Raw genomic sequence first — 14,662 nt, forward strand, 5'->3', positions numbered from 1 at the left:
CAGCCTGACCCTCTCGCACTAAAACGGTCATAACTTGAGCTACAGAGGTCCAAATGATGCGGTTCTAGTTGCGTTGGAAAGCTAACGTCCGGGGCTTCGATTTGATATATAATATGCTATAGTTTTCCTGACGATAGGCGACGCGAACGCATACTCTACGTGGACGCGTCACAGTGACAAAAAATCAACGTGTTTGAATTCGCAACCAGCGAATTCTGGGCTGTTTCTGACCCAGTTCTCGGCCCAGAAAACACAGATTAGAGGCTATAAAGTAGAGGAATGCATTCATTCATAAGACAACAATACATAAAACATTCATTCATAATTTTAGGAGTAGATGTAGTTTTAGAGAGAGAGAGGTTCTCTCCTCTCTCTTAGGATTTAGGATTAGGATTCCTCTTAAAGGAATTAGGATTTCTTATTATTTCAACTTTATTATTTCAACTTCTTCTCAGGTTCAATGTTGCTTTTATTTATTTTATCAATTTAGTTTATGAACTCTTTATGTTTAGATTGATTTTCTTTTATTAATGCAATTGAGGTATTTCAGATTTATCACTTCTTCTATTGTTTGTTATTAATTGATGTTCTAAGTTAGATCCTAACTTGATTTTGGAGTTGATTAATATTTGGAGACCCTTGAGTTGAATTACTCAAGATTTAAATTGTAATTGGGTTTATTGTTGGCTGGCTCTCTAGTCACTAACGCTAATCCTTCCCAAGGGAGAGGATTAGAACTTATGAATAGAAGTAGACTTCCAACTTACTTGAATTTCTTTTACTTTACTTGATAAAGGATAACTAAGTAGAAGTAACCTTCAATTATCAATTGATCTTGAAAAAAATCCAACAAGGATAGAACTTCCAATTAATCTTCTCCGGGTCAAGGCTTTTAATTTAATTACATAAAATTTCTTATTTATTTTTATTCCTTTAGTTTTGATGCACATAAACTAGTTATGCTACGATTTAGGAAATTGCACGATCGGCAAAATTCCTTCCGGCAAGTGCACCGGTTATCGTCAAGTAAAAACTCACAATAGAGTGAGGTCGAATCCCACAAGGATTGGTTGAGTGAGCAATTCGGATTAGAAGTGTGTTCTAGTTGAGCGGAATCAAGATTGAGATGAGTATTGCGGAATGTAAAATTGGCGGGAAAAGTAAATGACAAGAAATTGAAATGGCGGAATCTTAAATTGCATGAATTAAAGAGCAGAAACTAAATTGCTGAAATTAAAAGGGAATGGGGGTGATTGCATGAATTGAGTAGCAGAATGTAAAGAGAAAGTGGAAATCAGAAATGGGGAATTCATTGGGTTATAGGAGATATTGAGATCTCCGAATCAAAACATGTTTATCTCTTCCTCAACCAATGCGTTCATTGAATTTTGCTTGGCAATCTTATATGATTGGATCCCAATCCCTTGGCTCACCAATTCTCTCTAAAAACAAACAAATTCCCAATCCCTTGGTTTAAATGTTCATAAGAAGAGATGATGCTCGATCACTGATTATACCACACAGTTTCATGAACCACAATTTGGTAGGATTACATGTCACAATATCCATCCAAACCCCAATCCAATTCACTGTGAGAAAGCTTCTCTAGCATGAATCCTCCATTCCTTTCCCAAGGTTCCGAAGGATTCCAAGTATGGGTAGTTTCTTTCCCAAGACAACTACCCAATGGAATTAGATCGAGAAGCTTTCTAACAAAATTCAAGAGAAAAGATTGAAGAAGAAGATAAACTATTATTGATTCATTGAATTACAATAGAGCTCCCTAACCCAATGAAAGGGGGTTTAGTGAGTCATAGCTCTGAATTCAATTACAAAGATATGAGAACTAGCTAAAAGTGAAGGTGCAAAAGTCCCTTCTAACTTAAATTCTATCCTATTTATACACTTTCTATATTGAGCTTCTGTTGTGCTTCTTGGGCTTTGAGGCCTCTCCTTGCTTTCCTTTTGCCTTGGGTTTATGATCCATAATTTTGATGAGGCTGTTGATCCAAATTCTGTAACATTCATTGAGCCAACTTAGTGATAATCAAATAATGACACATGACTCAATAAATTGAGATTTCAAACTCATCAATCCTTCAGGCCCAATCCCATAAACCATGATATTCAATTGGGTTTCATACCAGAATAAGTTTAAGTTAATGTTTGTGCTCAAATACTAACTTAAACCACAATATCTTTGGTCCAGAAACCTTTTCCAAGAGTGGCGTTTAAGTTGCAGTTTAAGCTTAAACTGCAGCTTAAACGCCAGACACTTCCAGTGAGGCCTTTTGTAGAAGCACGTTTAAGCTTTAGTTTAAGGTTAAACTGAAGCTTAAACGTGGAAATGGAAGAAGGCAGCCCTGGAGAGTTATGTAGTCGAACACGTTTAAGCTCCAGTTTGAGGTCAAACTGAAGCTTAAACGTGGATATAGGAAGGGCAGCCCTGGAGGTCGAACACGTTTAACCTCCAGTTTAAGGTCAAACTGGAGGTTAAACGTGGAATTGGAAGGAGGCATCCTGGAGGTCGAACACGTTTAACCTCCAGTTTAAGGTTAAACTGGAGGTTAAACGTGGAAGCTTAGAAAGGTAGCCCTGGAGGTGTCGAACACGTTTAAGCTCCAGTTTGAGGTCAAACTGGAGCTTAAACGTGGAAATGGAGAGAGCAACCCTGGAGGAGAGATCTTGGTCGAACACGTTTAAGCTCCAGTTTGAGGTCAAACTGGAGCTTAAACGTGGAAATGGCTCCCTGGTGCTTTTCCCATTCTGGCGTTTACCCTCCAGTTTGAGGTCAAACTGGAGGTTAAACGTGGAACTCCTTCCTGGGTGGCATTATCATTCTGGCGTTTAACCTCCAGTTTGAGGTCAAACTGGAGGTTAAACTTCAATTCCAGCAATTCTTAGCCTTCATGATTCTGGCGTTTAAGCTCCAGTTTAGGCTTAAACTGGAACTTAAACTCCACATGTGATATTCAAGCTTCCTTTATTGATTTTGTTGCTTCCTTGCCTAGCCTCTTCTTCCCTGAAATCATCCAAACAATTGCATCAAAGTCTTGCAAAATTTCATGAGAAATATTCCATTCATAGCATTCAAGTAATATAACTAAAACTCATGGATATTGCATCAAAATCATATTGTTTGGATGGTTCATTGCTTTGTTATTCTTTTAACCATTCTTGGTTACTTTAAGCTCACGAAAGTGCATAAAACCACTAAAACTCACAGAAAAATACTAGTGAAACTAGCCTAAGATGCCTTGGCATCACAACACCAAACTTAATACTTGCTTGTCCCTAAGCAAGTTCTGAGTTATTTGAGAAGACAGTATGAAACAGAAAGCAATTACATTGGCTATATTAGCAAGCATTTGAAGTTCATCAGAAGGGTTTTATGCAGAAAGTTGCAGCATCACTTTTTCATATTTATCAGGTAAGATTATCACTCTTTCATTGCATCCATCAAACACTGCTATGGCCTCTTGTTCTTCTTATGTCTTTGGCACTTTTTCTTTTCTTTGTTTTTCTTTTCTTTTTCTTAGAGCTCCTTTGCTCCTTGTTTGCTTAGTGTCATGTGTTGCACAAGCCTTTGGCATTTTCTTTTTCTTATCAGTGCACTACACATATCCACTTTAGGCATTTTAGTTCACATTTCTTCTTGAGATATTGGTGCCCAGCACCTCTTTGTGTGACTAAATGTTTTGTATTTAGGTTGCTCTTGATAATGGACTTTTGGTTGATAATCCCGGGTTAGTTAACCCAAGTTACCAAGTGTTGAAACACTCCTCAGAACCTATTCATCCAAGCATATCCTTAATACATAAACACCACAGGCATTTGTCTCAGAAGTTCAAACCATTGGTGCCTAGCTTATTTTCTCAATTTTTCTGCTTTTTGGTTGCCTTTTTCAGTGGCTTTTTCTTCTTCTTTTTCTTTCTTTTTCATGGCCAAAGACATTTATTCATCAAGATCCATAGACAGTTTTCAATTTCTACACAAAAAATGATAATTCTACACTCTATTTCCAGTGATGTGACTTAACAATCAAGCATGCATACCACCACTTAATTCTACTTGATTTGTCACTAATTGAGCCAAGTCACTTTTGTTCACACTTTTCTTTTATTTTTGGAAACAGAACAAGCATGGCAAGCATTTGTTTAAGAAGGTGAAGTTATATCCAAACATCCAGGCATTCACTTTATTCAAAGCAATAAACAGACAAATATACTAAAAACTTCACATTCCAGAAAGATTCAACATTTACAGTTTAAACCAGAACAAGCATGCTTTTGTTTGCCTTTTTAAACAATTATCAAGGAACAATACCACCTTGTGAAATTCCTTGTTTTCTCTTTGTTGCTAGGAAACAATTTGATTTCTCCTTCTTCTCCTAAATGTTGCTTCATGCTTTAAGATCCTTGTTTCCTTTCCTGCAAAGAGTGATGAAGTTGCTTGCTTCTCAAGCACTTGAGTGGTTAGCTCAACTATGTATGGGTAAGTATCCGAGTTTTGGTGTGCGAACACCAAACTTAGACTCCCACTTACTTCTCTATTCTTTGAGTCCTTGAGTTCTCTTTGGAATGAAGTTGCTGCTAAGGGTTCCAAGCATTTCTGTGACTGCTTAGAATGGTTGTTCCTTTCATATAATTCAAAGGTTGTTGTGTTCAGTTGATCCTTATGGTGGAACACCAAACTTAGAGTCACACATTCCCCTTTGAATTATTGATCTACGAATTCATTGTTTGGTGTGAAACACCAAACTCATTTCTTTGCAATGCACAGAAACTACTTCACCCCTTTTTTTTTTATTGAAACAAATAAAATAAACAGCAAAGGGTATTACCTCAGATTGGGTTGCCTCCCAACAAGCGCTTCTTTAACGTCATTAGCTTGACGGTCAGCTTCCTCAGTTGAGGTGATATTTAACCTTGTCCTTCTCCTCCACATCTCCCAAGTAATGTTTGAGCCTTTGACCATTCACAATGAAGGTTCGTTGTGACTTTTCTTCCATTATTTCTACTTGTCCATATTTGGAGACCTTGGTGACAAGGAATGGTCCAGACCACCTTGATTTTAGCTTCCCTGGAAATAGCTTCAGCCTAGAATTGTAGAGCAATACTCTTTGTCCTTCTTCAAATTTCCTTGGGGCTATGTTGCTGTCATGCTTCTTCTTTGCTCTTTCTTTGTAAATTTTGGCATTCTCATAAGCTTCAGCTCTGAATTCTTCCAACTCTTGAATTTGCAACATCCTTCTTTCTCCAGCAGCTTTGCTGTCCAAGTTCAAAAGTTTCAAGGCCCAGTATGCCTTGTGCTCCAACTCCAGTGGCAAATGGCAAGCTTTTCCGTATACTAGTTGGTAAGGAGACATTCCAATTGGTGTTTTGAAAGCTGTCCTATATGCCCAAAGAGCATCATCTAGCTTAATCGACCAGTCCTTCCTTGAAGTTCCCACAGTCTTTTCCAGGATCCTTTTGAGTTCTCTGTTAGATATTTCGGCTTGCCCACTTGTTTGTGGATGGTATGGTGTGGCTACCTTGTGTTTGACTCCATATTTTAGAAGCAATGCCTCTAATGGTTTGTTGCAGAAGTGGCTTCCTCCATCACTGATGATTGCTCTTGGAACTCCAAAACGGCAAAAAATGTGTTTTCTGAGGAAGTTCATGACTACCTTATTATCATTGGTTGGAGTTGCTATTGCTTCAACCCATTTGGAGACATAGTCTACTGCCACAAGAATGTAATTATTTGAGTATGAGGAGGGAAAAGGTCCCATGAAATCTATTCCCCATACATCAAACAATTCAAGTTCCAGAATGAATTGTTGTGGCATTTCATTTCTTCTTGGCAGATTCCCCGCTTTCTGGCATTCATGGCAGTGCTTCACTAGTTCCTTTGCATCTTTGAAGATAGTGGGCCAATAAAAACCACACTGCAACACCTTAGCTGCTGTTCTTTCTCCTGTAAAATGTCCTCCATAAGTGGAGCCATGGCAGTCCCATAAGACTTCCCTTCCTTCTTCCTCTGATATGCATCTTCTGAGTATGCCATCGGAACATTTTTTGAACAAGTATGGTTCGTCCCAGATGAAGTATTTGGCATCATTTACCAATTTCTTCCTTTGATGCTTGTTAAATTCCAACGGCCAACTCCCAGTGGCCTTGAAGTTTGCTATGTCTGCAAACCAGGGTGCTTTGTGAATTACCATGAGTTGTTCATCAGGGAAGCACTCATTTATATGTGTGCTTTGTGCGCTTCCTTCTTCACATGGTATCCTTGATAAATGGTCTGCCACCTTGTTCTCTACACCCTTCTTGTCTTTGATTTCAATGTCAAATTCCTGCAACAAAAGAACCCATCTAATGAGTCTTGGTTTGGATTCTTGTTTAGCAAGTAAGTATTTTAAAGCTGAATGATCAGTGAAGACAATGACTTTAGATCCAATGAGATAGGATCAAAATTTGTCAAATGCAAAGACTATTGCCAAGAGTTCTTTTTCAGTGGTTGTGTAGTTCCTTTGGTTAGCATTCAAGACTTTACTGGCATAATAAATCACATGTACCAAATTGTCTTTCCTTTGTCCTAACACTGCCCCAACAGCAAGGTCTGATGCGTCACACATCAGTTCAAAAGGTAAGTTCCAATCAGGTGGGGCAATGATAGGTGCAGAGGAAAGTTTTTGCTTCAAAAGTTCATAGGCTAGCATGCAATTTTTATCAAATACAAAGGGTGTATCAGAGACAAGCAAGTTACTCAAAGGTTTGGCTATTTTAGAAAAGTCTCTAATAAACCCTCTGTAAAACCCAGCATGTCCCAAAAAACTCCTAACTGCCTTGACATTACTTGGTGGAGGTAGTTTTTCAATGATTTCCACCTTAGCTCTGTCCACCTCCATGCCTCTATTAGAGATTTTGTGGCCAAGGACTATTCCTTCTGTGACCATGAAATGACACTTTTCCCAGTTTAATACTAGGTTAGTCTCTTGGCACCTCTTAAGCACCAAGGCAAGGTGGTGTAGGCAGCTAGGGAAAGAATCTCCAAACACAGAAAAATCATCCATGAAGACCTCAATAAATTTTTCAATCATGTCCGAAAAGATGGACAGCATGCATCTTTGGAAAGTGGCAGGTGCATTGCACAATCCAAAGGGCATGCGTCTATAAGCAAAAACTCCATATGGACAAACAAATGATGTTTTCTCTTGATCTCTAGGATCAACTACTATTTGGTTGTAGCCTGAATATCCATCCAAAAAGCAATAGTAAGCATGTCCGGCAAGCCTTTCAAGCATCTGATCCATGAATGGGAGTGGGAAATGATCCTTTCTGGTGGCTTCATTGAGCTTCCTGTAGTCTATGCACATCCTCCACCCAGTGACGGTTCTTGTGGGTATGAGTTCGTTCTTCTCATTTGGCACCACAGTTATGCCACCTTTCTTGGGAACTACATGGATGGGACTAACCCATGGGCTATCAGAAATGGGGTAGATTACCCCTGCCTGCCATAACTTCATGACTTCCTTTTGTACCACTTCTTTCATGACGGGATTCAATCTTCTCTGAGCTTGAATGGAGGGTCTAGCATCCTCTTCTAACAATATTTTATGCATGCATATGGATGAACTTATCCCCTTCAAATCAGCTAGGGTCCATCCAATGGCATCTTGATGAGTTTGCAGCACCTTGATCAATTCTTCTTCCTGTTCTTGGATCAGGGCAGAGCTAATGATAACAGGGTGACTCTCATCACTACCCAAGTATGCATACTTGAGATTAGGGGGCAACGCTTTGAGCTCAGGTTTTGGTGCTTCCTTCTCTTCTTTCACTCTCTCTGGCATGCTTAGCATGGTTGTTTCAGCACCCTTGATGTCACTATCTTCAATATCCTTGGTGAACTCCTCCTCTGCCACCTCCTTTATTGTTTCCTCAAAAGTTTCTTGTACTGCAATGTCCACTACATCAACCCTCATGCATTCCCTTAGTGATTCTGATGGATAGCTCATTGTCTTGAATACGTTAAACACCAATTTCTCATCATGTAGTCTAAGAGTGAGTTCACCCTTTTGTACATCTATGATGGCTCCAGCAGTAGCTAGGAAGGGTCTTCCCAGAATTATTGAAGCTTTTGCTTCTTCCTCCATATCTAACACCACAAAATCAGTAGGAAATATAAAATCTCCCACTTTCACCAACAAATCCTCAACTATCCCATGAGGGAATTTAAAAGTTCGATCTGCCAATTGGAGGGCCATTCTTGTTGGTTTAGCTTCCTCAATCTTCATTCTTCTCATCATTGTTAGAGACATCAAATTGATACTGGCCCCTAAGTCACACAAGGCCTTCTCCACCATGACTTCTCCTATGATGCAGGGGATTTGGAAACTGCCTGGATCCTTCAATTTCTGAGGCAGTTTGTGCTGGATGATGGCACTGCATTCTTCAGTTAACAACACAGTTTCCTCATTTCTCCAGCTTCTCTTCTTGGTCATTAATTCTTTTAAGAATTTTGCATAGAGTGGCATTTGCTCTATTGCCTCAGCAAACGGAATGTTGATTTGGAGCTTCTTGAAAATCTCCAAGAACCTGGAGAATTGACCATCCTTTTCACTTTTCATCAAACGTTGAGGATATGGTGCTTTAGGTGTATAAGGCTTCAGGACCTCTTTTTCTTTTTCTTTTGTTGCGGACTGTGTAAAAGGTTGTCCTTGTTCCTTGTCTCTCACATGTTCCCTTGCTTCATCCTCTATGGTTTCCTTTGAGATCTCCTTTAGATTCTTTCCACTTCTGAGGGTTATGGCCTTACATTCTTCCCTTGCAATAGCCTTGGCCGCATGAGAAACGCTTGTCCCAGGGTTTTGCTTAGACAAATACAAAATTTGATTTTCTAGCTTCAGGATGGCAACTCCTTGGTTTTGCAGGTTAGAATTTACTTCTTCCTTGAAAGCTTTCAATTCGGTTATGTCTTGACTCATGGTTGCAAGCATTCCTTCTATCCGGTTCAATTGATCTTGAAATTGTTGGTTCGGATTAGGTTGGGTAGGTTGATTAATTTGGCCATGATATGGTGGTTGGGAGTAAGTGTTTTGTGTGGCTTGGTATGATCTTTGGTTGGAGTTTTGGTATGTGGAATGTTATGTTGGTTGTGGTTGTAAGGTTTGTTGGTTTCCCCACCCAAAGTTTGGGTGGTTTCTCCAGCCTGGGTTGTAAGTGTTGGAATGTGGATCATATGATTGCCTTTGTTGGTTTCCCACATAGTTGGCCTCTTCCCAATCACCTCCTTCAATGCTTACTTCCTCTTGATCTTGTGTGTGTATTGCAGCCACTTGCTTTGTTTCTAATTGCCTGGTAAGCTCTGCTAGTTGCTTGGCAAACACCTTGTTTTGGGCTAGAATTGTATCAACATGGTTCAGCTCCATGACTCCCTTAGTGTTGTGCCTCTCTGATGCATAGTAGTACTCATTCTCAGCCACTGTCTCAATCACTTCAATGGCCTCTTCCACAGTCTTTTTCCTGTTCAATGAACCTCCTGATGAATGGTCTACAGCCTTCCTTGATTCATAAGAGAGTCCATCATAGAAGATATGCAATTGCACCCAATCATGGAACATGTTTGGTGGGCATTTCCTTGTCAAGTCCTTGAATCTCTCCCATGCCTCGTAGAGAGTTTCACCATCTTGTTGTCTAAAAGTCTGAACCTCAGATCGAAGCCTATTGACCTTTTGTGGAGGGTAGAAACGTGCCAGAAACTTGCTTTCCACCTCATCCCATGTTGTTAGACTCCCCCTTGGGAATGATTCCAGCCACTTAGCTGCTTTGTCCCTAAGTGAAAATGGGAACAAAAGCAGTTTATATGCATCTTCCTGGACTCCATTGGACTTCACAGTGTCACAAATTCTCAGGAATTTTGTGAGATGTTGGTTTGGGTCTTCATTAGCACTTCCTCCAAAAGAGCAATGATTCTCCACAAGTGATATTAGTTGTGGTTTGAGCTCAAAATTGTTGGCCTGAATTGGTGGTTTCTGGATGCTACTACCACAATTCCCAGAGGTTGGGTTTATGTATGAACTAAGAACCCTCCTCTCAGGAATGGCATGGTTTCCATCAGCTCTCTCATGGTTGTGAACTTCTCTATCCATGTTGAGATCTAAAGCTTCCTCAAAATTGTCCTCAGATTCTCCTTCAGATTCCTCTTCTCCCACTACTCTCTTCCCTCTTGCTTCCCTTCTCAGTCTATGAAGGGTCCTCTCTGGTTCGGTATATGGAGGAGTTGATGTCTCTCCTCTCCTACCTGTCATACAAGAACACAGCAAGGCACAAACAAGTGAAATACTCTTGGTTAATGGAAGAATATGGTTAGAGCAATTGAGGAATTAATTCAAACAGTTAGTGAGTCAGTGAGTTAGTTGCTTGAATTTAAAGGCATAAAGAAAGAAAGCATGTAACCGAGTGCAAAAATTAAAATTCAACAAGTAACTTGAACAGAATTAACAAAGCAAGAGAAATTGCTCAATCTAGTTAACTTCCAATTTGAGAATTGTCAATCGAAAACCAATCCCCGGCAACGGCGCCATAAACTTGATGCACATAAACTAGTTATGCTACGATTTAGGAAATTGCACGATCGGCAAAATTCCTTCCGGCAAGTGCACCGGTTATCGTCAAGTAAAAACTCACAATAGAGTGAGGTCGAATCCCACAAGGATTGGTTGAGTGAGCAATTCGGATTAGAAGTGTGTTCTAGTTGAGCGGAATCAAGATTGAGATGAGTATTGCGGAATGTAAAATTGGCGGGAAAAGTAAATGACAAGAAATTGAAATGGCAGAATCTTAAATTACATGAATTAAAGAGCAGAAACTAAATTGCTGAAATAAAAAGGAATGGGGGTGATTGCATGAATTGAGTAGCAGAATGTAAAGAGAAAGTGGAAATCAGAAATGGGGAATTCATTGGGTTATAGGAGATATTGAGATCTCCGAATCAAAACATGTTTATCTCTTCCTCAACCAATGCGTTCATTGAATTTTGCTTGGCAATCTTATATGATTGGATCCCAATCCCTTGGCTCACCAATTCTCTCTAAAAACAAACAAATTCCCAATCCCTTGGTTTAAATGTTCATAAGAAGAGATGATGCTCGATCACTGATTATACCACACAGTTTCATGAACCACAATTTGGTAGGATTACATGTCACAATATCCATCCAAACCCCAATCCAATTCACTGTGAGAAAGCTTCTCTAGCATGAATCCTCCATTCCTTTCCCAAGGTTCCGAAGGATTCCAAGTATGGGTAGTTTCTTTCCCAAGACAACTACCCAATGGAATTAGATCGAGAAGCTTTCTAACAAAATTCAAGAGAAAAGATTGAAGAAGAAGATAAACTATTATTGATTCATTGAATTACAATAGAGCTCCCTAACCCAATGAAAGGGGGTTTAGTGAGTCATAGCTCTGAATTCAATTACAAAGATATGAGAACTAGCTAAAAGTGAAGGTGCAAAAGTCCCTTCTAACTTAAATTCTATCCTATTTATACACTTTCTATATTGAGCTTCTGTTGTGCTTCTTGGGCTTTGAGGCCTCTCCTTGCTTTCCTTTTGCCTTGGGTTTATGATCCATAATTTTGATGAGGCTGTTGATCCAAATTCTGTAACATTCATTGAGCCAACTTAGTGATAATCAAATAATGACACATGACTCAATAAATTGAGATTTCAAACTCATCAATCCTTCAGGCCCAATCCCATAAACCATGATATTCAATTGGGTTTCATACCAGAATAAGTTTAAGTTAATGTTTGTGCTCAAATACTAACTTAAACCACAATATCTTTGGTCCAGAAACCTTTTCCAAGAGTGGCGTTTAAGTTGCAGTTTAAGCTTAAACTGCAGCTTAAACGCCAGACACTTCCAGTGAGGCCTTTTGTAGAAGCACGTTTAAGCTTTAGTTTAAGGTTAAACTGAAGCTTAAACGTGGAAATGGAAGAAGGTAGCCCTGGAGAGTTATGTAGTCGAACACGTTTAAGCTCCAGTTTGAGGTCAAACTGAAGCTTAAACGTGGATATAGGAAGGGCAGCCCTGGAGGTCGAACACGTTTAACCTCCAGTTTAAGGTCAAACTGGAGGTTAAACGTGGAATTGGAAGGAGGCATCCTGGAGGTCGAACACGTTTAACCTCCAGTTTAAGGTTAAACTGGAGGTTAAACGTGGAAGCTTAGAAAGGTAGCCCTGGAGGTGTCGAACACGTTTAAGCTCCAGTTTGAGGTCAAACTGGAGCTTAAACGTGGAAATGGAGAGAGCAACCCTGGAGGAGAGATCTTGGTCGAACACGTTTAAGCTCCAGTTTGAGGTCAAACTGGAGCTTAAACGTGGAAATGGCTCCCTGGTGCTTTTCCCATTCTGGCGTTTACCCTCCAGTTTGAGGTCAAACTGGAGGTTAAACGTGGAACTCCTTCCTGGGTGGCATTATCATTCTGGCGTTTAACCTCCAGTTTGAGGTCAAACTGGAGGTTAAACTTCAATTCCAGCAATTCTTAGCCTTCATGATTCTGGCGTTTAAGCTCCAGTTTAGGCTTAAACTGGAACTTAAACTCCACATGTGATATTCAAGCTTCCTTTATTGATTTTGTTGCTTCCTTGCCTAGCCTCTTCTTCCCTGAAATCATCCAAACAATTGCATCAAAGTCTTGCAAAATTTCATGAGAAATCTTCCATTCATAGCATTCAAGTAATATAACTAAAACTCATGGATATTGCATCAAAATCATATTGTTTGGATGGTTCATTGCTTTGTTATTCTTTTAACCATTCTTGGTTACTTTAAGCTCACGAAAGTGCATAAAACCACTAAAACTAACAGAAAAATACTAGTGAAACTAGCCTAAGATGCCTTGGCATCAAGTTTATAATTATATCTATGCCCATTGCCCAAACTCCAAATTCCCCAGAAAAGCCATAACCATTAATAACACACCTCCCTGCAATTCCTTGAGAAGACGACCCGAGGTTTAAATACTTCGGTTATCAATTTTAAAGGGGTTTGTTACTTGTGACAACCAAAACATTTGTAAGAAAGGACTTTTGTTGGTTTAGAAGCTATACCTGCAACGAGGATTTATCTGCGAATTTCTAGACCACGCAAAAGTTCTCTCATCACTACTCACCAAGAAATTAAGCCAAACTTGGCTAAAATGCTACCCCCAAGGATCGAACCAAGCACCTCAAGGAAGCAAGGAACAAGGCACCACTTTGTGCACAAAAGAAAGGGGCCAGCACATGCCTCACCAAGGTTTCGAACTTGAGACCTCACCAAAGACAAGGAGCAAGCTCAGCTCTTGCCAAGAGCTGAGCGCTACTCCCCTTGTTTCTTGAAGTATGATGCGCGAGTGTGACACGACCAGGGAAGCATGTCATGCACAATTTGTCACGGTCAAGGAGCTTGGTGCGCAACACACAAACAAGCACCAAGGCTCAGCTCTCCACATGAACCGAGCTTGACCCTGGGAGAAACACATGGGCTGAAAATTTAATTAAAAATCCAATATAATTCAATTCTTCACAAAATTAAAAAGCCCACCCAAATTCAAAAATCCAAAAATAGGAAGTGTATAAATAGAAGTTAGTTTGAGTTAGAGAGACCTTTTACCTTCATTTAAGAATTTTCATTTTTACTTTCTTGTGAATTTTTACTTTGGATCTCTGAGAATTGGGAAGGAGAATTGATCTCTCTTCTTCCTTGTTCTTGCTTCTGCACTCTCTACTTATTGTCTTGGATCATCGGTGGAGAATTGAAGAAATTCTGTTTTAATCTCATCTTGGGATCTCTTTGTTTATTTTTCTGCATAATTCTAGAAATTGTGATTTGAATCCCAATTCTATTTACTTCTTTCATCTTCTACTTCTCCTGCAATTTACTCTTTTACTTCTTTTGCAATTGTTCTTGGTTGGATCAAGGAAGGAATTGAGATCTAGACTTGTTCTCTAGTCTTCTCCAACCCTGAGATCTTCAACTTCCATTGAACTATTGCAATTGAGCTACATTTTGCTTTCTGTTGGGATTTTCAAGCAATTGTTCTTTTCTGTTTAGATCTGTTGCATTTTAATTCATACTTTACTTCTCTGTTTAATGGCATTTTACTTTCTCTTGTTTAATTTCTGCAAGCCCAACTCCCTAATCCCTTTATGATTCAAGCAATTTATATTTCTTGCACTTTAAGCTTCAGCTATTTACTTTTCTTGCAATCTAAGTTTCTACAATTTACATTACTTGCTCTTTAAGATTCGGCTCTTTTAATTCTTCTACACTTTAAATTCTTGTCAATTATCCCTCTCCCTTTAAATTTCATGCAATTTAGCTTCGCTTGATACAAATCACTCAAATCAACACTTGTTCGCTTGACTAAATCAACAACCTAACTAAAATTGCTCAATCCTTCAATCCCTGTGGGATCGACCTCACTCATGTGAGTTATTATTACTTGATGCGACCCGGTCCACTTGCCGGTGAGTTTTGTTTTGGATCATTTTCCACACATCAATTTTTTGGCGCCGTTGCCGGGGATTGATTAGATTAACAATGATTAAGTAAGGTGGTGGTCTAGATTAAGCACTTTTTCTTTGTTTTTCTTTATTTCTTACTAAGAACATTAACTGTTTGACATATTG

The 14,662-nt window shown here is 39.3% G+C and overlaps 1 non-coding gene across 1 annotated transcript; it reads left to right on the top strand.

The window, feature by feature from the left end:
- Positions 1 to 9,602: 9,602 nt before the first annotated feature.
- On the top strand, positions 9,603 to 9,706 carry LOC148567934 (small nucleolar RNA R71). The gene has a single exon (XR_015882350.1). It is a non-coding gene; the product is annotated as a small nucleolar RNA R71 (small nucleolar RNA).
- Positions 9,707 to 14,662: the final 4,956 nt, after the last annotated feature.

Source organism: Arachis ipaensis, chromosome B4, assembly GCF_059453495.1.
Source record: "Arachis ipaensis isolate K30076 ecotype BB chromosome B4, ASM5945349v1, whole genome shotgun sequence".
In the NCBI taxonomy this organism is placed as follows: Eukaryota; Viridiplantae; Streptophyta; class Magnoliopsida; order Fabales; family Fabaceae; genus Arachis; species Arachis ipaensis.